Raw genomic sequence first — 6,721 nt, 5'->3', positions numbered from 1 at the left:
TGACATGAGCTGGCCGATGAAAACAAGGCACGCCCCTCCAGTAAAGAAAGAATTCAGTCAAACTACCCAAACAAACCAGAGGCTATCAGCCAGATCAGTGCTGCATCCGAAACTCGAAAAAAGAAGAAACAACTCATGCTAGAGAAATATCTGAGGTCAGACAGCAAAATAAATACATAAAAAAAATCCATGCATGTTGAACAGGATCCATCCTGTGCACCAACTTGGAGCAAAACAGCCATATTTTCTGGGCAAAATGTTCCAATGTTATCCAAAATAAAGAAATCACTTCATGTCTTCATAAATATAAACATGCTTCCATTCATGGGGTTTCTACATTTTTTGAGCAATGGCATTTCAGGAGGCCCAAGGTCAAAACCAGGCTGGGACATAAATTGTTTTGTTTGATAGCCTGCGTTTGCCTCAATAGCAGAGGGAAGGCCAAGCCCATAAAAACGTAAAGCGGACTGTGGGCTTGGCTGCCAGCATTGTTGTCCTGGGGACCATGAGATGCTCCCAGTGGAGGTTTCATGGTGAATAAAGACTGTTATGGTCCACCACTGGCACGCACAGGGGGCTCATGGAGATCATTACTGCCAGCTCTCATTCAGTGAAGAAGACACAATGGCAAACTCAAAGCTGAAGCCATTCCATTGTCAGCAGAGTATAGAGGCTTGGCACCAACAGAGGGCTGCATTTCTCTTTACTGACACATTCCAGGGAGGCATTAATGTTGGGATAAACGGTCATATCACTGATTTATGAAAATGTATTTTTAGATAGAAAAAGCTTATTGATAGTTTCAGAATTTTGTTAGATATTGACCTTGCTGTTTGAATAGTGTGGTAATATTGACTCTTCTTTGCCCTATATTGTTTAGTTGCTTTTCATGATAAATATAATCAAATTACAAGCATCAAGTCCAGTCGTTTCTGTAGGATCACAAATTCACAAATATACTTTGTTTTTTAAATGCCCAGTTTCTACCTGAAACAGCTGAGGCTGTACTTTTACTAATAGGTTGCTCAGTCAAGAGTAAATAGTGTATTTATTTTGGACTATTTTAAGCTAATAACTACATATTTGGAGCTCCACTGAGCATTTTTGCAACACTGGAATGAATGTACTTAAGACCAACAATAAACTACACCACCTATGTTTATTGTTATAATGGAGCATATTACTTAGCACAGTAGCATGGCTTGTTTTCCTTATTTGTAATTTTGGCATCCAACTTACTTTGAAAGCTATGTTTTTATACCAATTATACTGATATATAGTTTAAGTTTTAAAAATTCAAACAAAAGTAGTGTGATACCTTTGTGGCTTGAGAATATTAACGACTATTTTCTGTTTGAAACTGTGAAACAAAAGATAGTTTGTTGCTCTTTCCTCCATGATAATAACCTCTATAATACTTTGTGTTACACATAATACAATTATTTTTTTTTTAAATGTCAATCCACAAGTTTGCTGAAATAAATAGTGTTATACCTGCAACTCTAAACTGCTTAAGAATTGATGAATTGATGGATGGATGCATTTTCATTTTTTACTAAATGTTCTTGAAACAGCTGAGCACAGTAGTTTTTAGCTTTTTAACTTACTGTTCCAGGAGCAAACAATGCATTAGGCTGGAAATCTTTTCCGCTCAGTCTCTTCTTGTTTCCATTTGCAGTCAATTTCCATTTTCATTTGGCCAATAGCATTTGAGGAGGCTTGAACTGCCTGCAAGGAAATAGCCAGTGTGGCGATCCATGGAGGGCGGACATTTGTTTCCACAACAAGGTTTAGACAACATTTTATTTGCATTTTTGCATTTATCTGTATTCCTAAATAGTGACAGGTAGACAGAGATCGAAATATTGGGCCTCAAAAATGGTCATTGATCCCAGACGCTAAGTTAGCATAGCTGATAGCTTCCCAGACTGGCTATCGACCGACTCATATTCGTTATTCAGTGAGTACTTAGCGACCAAAAACTGTGTACGTTATGATCCTTTCTTCTGCGCTGCGATATGCATCATTAGAGCTGTTGTATTTTCATAATAACACAGGCCTATAGGATGCAAAGGTTTCTGATATCAATTTATTTATGGCTATTTTTAATTATGGTTAATTTGAAGTAAAATCCACGCCATAAAATAAAGCTGGATTTGAACTCAAAAGCCCTAATAGCATTACATAGATGAAACAAGAGGGGTTTTCAAAGGTCTGAATCATTTATGACTACAGTAACATCCACATAACCTTTCAGCATAGCCAAGGTTTAGATGGATGTGCTAAATCACTGCGGTAGGCAGTTCTCAGTGTTTGCTAATAGCACTTGCTGAGTAGATATTAACACATGAAGAGAGGCTGTTTTTGTTGCACTGAGAGGGGGATTTGGGGATATCTGGACAGACCTCCATGTAGGCTTACCCTGGACAAGCAGCACCTTGCTCCTTTAGCCCCTCCCCTCCTTCTTCTTCACTCAGCTGCATCTGCTCCTCATTAACACCATTATAATGAGCCATAGCACCTGAGGTAAATAAAACTTTGGTCTGGCTCTCAGTCCTCTCCCTCACCCTCACATCTACATTGGCACTCTGTGTGTAGTAGAACTTGCTGCTGTTATCAGAGGAGCTTGGATGCACCCCCTTGACCCTGCCTAACCCCCCTCCTTTTTTTGTTTCAGAGAGGACATTAAATGTGGTCAGTGGAGGAGCTACTGGCTACACATAAAACCCACACAGGTCCTCCATTCACAGCCATGGCCACAAAGCGGATAATGAGTTCCATAAAACTGTCAGGAAGGAAGAATAAATGTGCATCGGATACACCAACCGTAACTCAGATGTTGTCTACGTAGCTGGAAGAATGATAAAAAATGGCTTTCACTGGCATTGATCAGACCCCGTAGAAATATTAATGCGTTAAAACCCTGATAAGAGGCAGCGGTAAGTCTCTAGCATGGGAACTGCCTCTGGTGGTCTGGACTCTGGCCAAGTCCAGCTCTCATTAATGTGAAAAGGTTAAACGTTCTTCTAAAATTCAGGTAACTTGGCTTTTGAATGCAATTATTTTTATTTTGCCTTCAACCTGAACAAGACTACAACTGTTTCTTTTTTTTGGCAGGAGACTCATACTCAGCAAAGGCTGCTGTGTGCAGCAGCTGGTTCTGCAGGATTACTGCATGATGGCTTATTAAATGCGTTCCCTCTGAAAAATTCAACTGTTTATTCTCACTTTATGTTCCCACCATTAGTCCCGATATTTGCTTAAATATGTTAAGACGTAGATAAATTGCATTTAAAATTGTGTGCAATTCCATTATTGTATCATTACCATAAATATGACATCCAAATAAAAATCCTCCCCCCCCCAAAAATCTGATTTAGTTGGACGTGAAGCAGTAGGCAACTTTGAACAGCGCTGTTTTGACAAATGAACATGACATGCGGGGGGAAAATAATTTGACAGGTGACAAATGTTGAGCAGTGATACAATCTGAAAAGCAGGCCACCTGAAATATGACTCACTCTATTAAAATCATTCATGGAGGATATTGAATAGTTCTTTAAAGACTTCGAATATCTGATAAGACTTATGTTCATTTGATTAAACATTTTTACGATGAGCACGTTCAAGACAAAATCTGCAACAGCGTTTAGTTGCTAGCATGCGATGTTTCGATTTGTTGGGAAACAATCGCTTTTACAAATTCTTGTATTTGTGCAGATGTACCATCTTTACACCATTCTGTAGGCAAATAATCAGCTAAATGAAATACTATCATCATCACACAGTTGGAAGTTTTGAAGCAAACGGTATGTTCGCATGTTGAAAATTGGCTTTAGCTATGAATACTTTTAGTTGCACCTCAGATTAGACTGTTTGGGTCATTTCATCTTAATTACTAGAAGATGTTCAAGGTTCCTGCAGCTGCTTCTCAGAGGAATCCAAAAAGATCTGCAGACTGGCAAACAGGCAACCTCTGGGAGAAGAAAAGCTTAACTGTACAGACAAAACACACTGTCTGTGCAGGGAGATGAGCACTGAGTAACCTACCCAGTGGTATTCATCCAGCTGTGCAGGATCATCGCAGCTGTTTATCGTACTGTCTTTTCCCCTTCTTTTGCTGCAAACCTCAATTCAGTGTTATATTCAGTATGTCACTGTGGCACCGGTAGTTATGTCATTAGAACAACAGAGCTATTGCTGAGTTACTTTTTCTTACCTAAATATGACTACGTTTTCTTTTCAGTACCTTTGACTCCCTGCTGCCAAGGAAAAAATACAGACCTTACCCCGCAGAGCTTCAGAACAGAAATAAGGCAGAGGTTTTGTGATTTTACAGTTTTTAGGTTTAATTATGTGGCCTTTAGCATTTCATCTTGGATTTTGCTTGTTCCAAGAAATATTGCCGATGATTTATGACCACATCCAAGTTGAGTTCAACAGACTTTTTTAATTTAATTCTCAGGCTCTCTTCAATTCCAACACAAACACAAGAGTCATGTAGAGTGAAGGTCAGATGTTTTCTTTCTCTGCATGTTAAAAAGCTGCTGCAAATACTCCCACAGTTGCTTAAAATAGGCACACTATAAACTCCTATCTTATAGACAAAGAGTAAATGAATAAGCTAAAGTGAAACAGACTGATTCTTGCCTGTGAAAGCACAGATTTATTAGATTTATACTGGTGCTGCATCAGAAAACATGATGCAACATGTGTACATGCAGATCTGAATATTGTTTGTGCTCCCCTCGGGTTCCACTGAGGGTGAAAGGAGGAAGACCTTTGACGATTAAACCAGTAATAAAGTTCCATGAGCAAAACTGGGATGTGTTCAGGAAAAAAAGGGTCATTGTCACCGTTCAGCAACTTAAGCCTGAGTCTTCCAGTGCCAAATTTATGACACCCATGCGGCGTTGTGTTGTACTAATCCAGTCTTCCTGACACAAATTTAACTTATAATGCTCAAGTCTAGCAAATTGCTGAACTTTAAATCAAATAAGATGGCAAAATAAAAGGCTCTAACCACTTGTCATCAATTTTAGGGTGTGTGAGACACAAGATACTTTAAGAAACCAAATCACTAAAAACAAGAGCACCATAAACATGATGGATTGTAATATCCTCCACTGATGACACGGCAAATATGATCTTGTTGTTCTTCTAACCCCTCTTCCATATTATGGTTCCTGATAATTCAGCACAAAACTAACTGTATTTGTTCACTGATAATTATGTGCTTCTATGCAGTCAGACATCAATACAAATATTGACTTTTTCAAGGAAGGAGTTTGTAAGTTATGATTCTTTTTTTCTTGGTGTTATTCTAAGTTTCTCTCTCTCTCTCTACATTTTCATCTAAAAAGAACTAAACTCAAACAAATATTTTGATTGGTTACATATGCTCCCTGACTAATTATCTTTTATGCATTGGTTTCTTTGCCCCTATTTTTTTTTTTCAGAAGCCAGTGATTTACTGTTCATGAATATATGCAAGAAGGGAAAGCAGCCAGTTCTGGAGGCCATAACTCATAGGCCAAAAGTTGGCCTTATTTACATTGTATACAACACAAACCTGATTCCTCATTTTGTTTTAAACCCGGTGAGTAAATCTTCATGGGAATACATGTAGCCCATAATAGTGCAGAACTTTACTGTGCACTAACCAGAAAGTCATATCTATAGTATGCGTAGCTTGCAAGCCGCATTCTTTAAGACATTTGTAATTAAACAACACATTTTTACAGCGACAATCAAGTGTCAGCAAAAAAACGAATCCTCATAAAAATGTTTCTTGAAATAGTTGCGATGTCGAGATTGCCAGTCTGCGCTACCACTGTATGAAACTGGATCTCATTGAAGTGTAAAGCAATGCAGCTGAATCGCTCAAGTTTTTATTACTGTTGTCTTGTGTATATTTCAGTGGTGTTGTCACTGCAGAACGTACCGTGTGGGAGTAACAGTACAGACACTTTTCGGAGGTTAATGGATAAGCTTAAGGTCTCTCTTACCCAAATGTTATTTTTATGGCCGACTTTGGCAGGGAGCCTTTTGTTTCATTAGACTGCGTCTTTATCATTTATGCACTGATGGGAACACAAGGTTTTGGGGTTAGAGACACTTATTCTCTAAATGGTATTTCACTATTTCAGCCACAGGGCAAGGCTAATGGAATCTGCTGATCCCTACTGCTCCAAATGGCTTCAGAAAAGTAAGACAGCGGCCCAAATCCTGCTTGAGATTCTGCGCACAAATATCGCCAGAAGTAATGCATTAAATATTTTATATTCAAAATATTTGATGGCTATCAATAAACTTCATAACAGCTTTCATAGATCTATAAAAGTATCTTTCATTTTGTTTGCATTTTCATCTGCAATGAATTCTCACTTTCCACAGGCTATGAAAGTGAACTGTGAATGTTTTACGTATTTTATATTGATTGGGAGGGCTTATTTAATTCAATTGCTGCATATCCTTACTTCGAGGTGCAGTGAAAATCGTTTGAGAATCAATGGGCGGAAGCAAGCAAGACAAAAATAATTGACTGTTTTCAAACTCCTGCGGGCAGCAGAATAACTAACCAAAACAGCTCCCAGGGATGTCTGAAATTGGTTTTGCAAATCCTTCAACCACATATCCAAACCAAGAAAAATGGTAATTTAGAAATCCATTTCAGACTCAGCACACATGAAGTTTATTTATTTATTTGATATTCTGACAC

General features: G+C 38.4%; 1 long non-coding RNA gene across 1 annotated transcript; it reads left to right on the top strand.

Annotated features, from left to right (window-relative positions):
• The first annotated feature begins 1,718 nt into the window (after positions 1–1,718).
• LOC102076344 (uncharacterized) lies at positions 1,719–3,255 on the top strand. The gene is made up of 3 exons (XR_266306.3): positions 1,719–1,788; positions 2,678–3,037; positions 3,118–3,255. It is a non-coding gene; the product is annotated as an uncharacterized LOC102076344 (long non-coding RNA).
• Positions 3,256–6,721: the final 3,466 nt, after the last annotated feature.

Source organism: Oreochromis niloticus, linkage group LG16, assembly GCF_001858045.2.
Source record: "Oreochromis niloticus isolate F11D_XX linkage group LG16, O_niloticus_UMD_NMBU, whole genome shotgun sequence".
Classification (NCBI taxonomy): domain Eukaryota; kingdom Metazoa; phylum Chordata; class Actinopteri; order Cichliformes; family Cichlidae; genus Oreochromis; species Oreochromis niloticus.
This window is presented reverse-complemented; position numbering and strand designations above follow the sequence as displayed.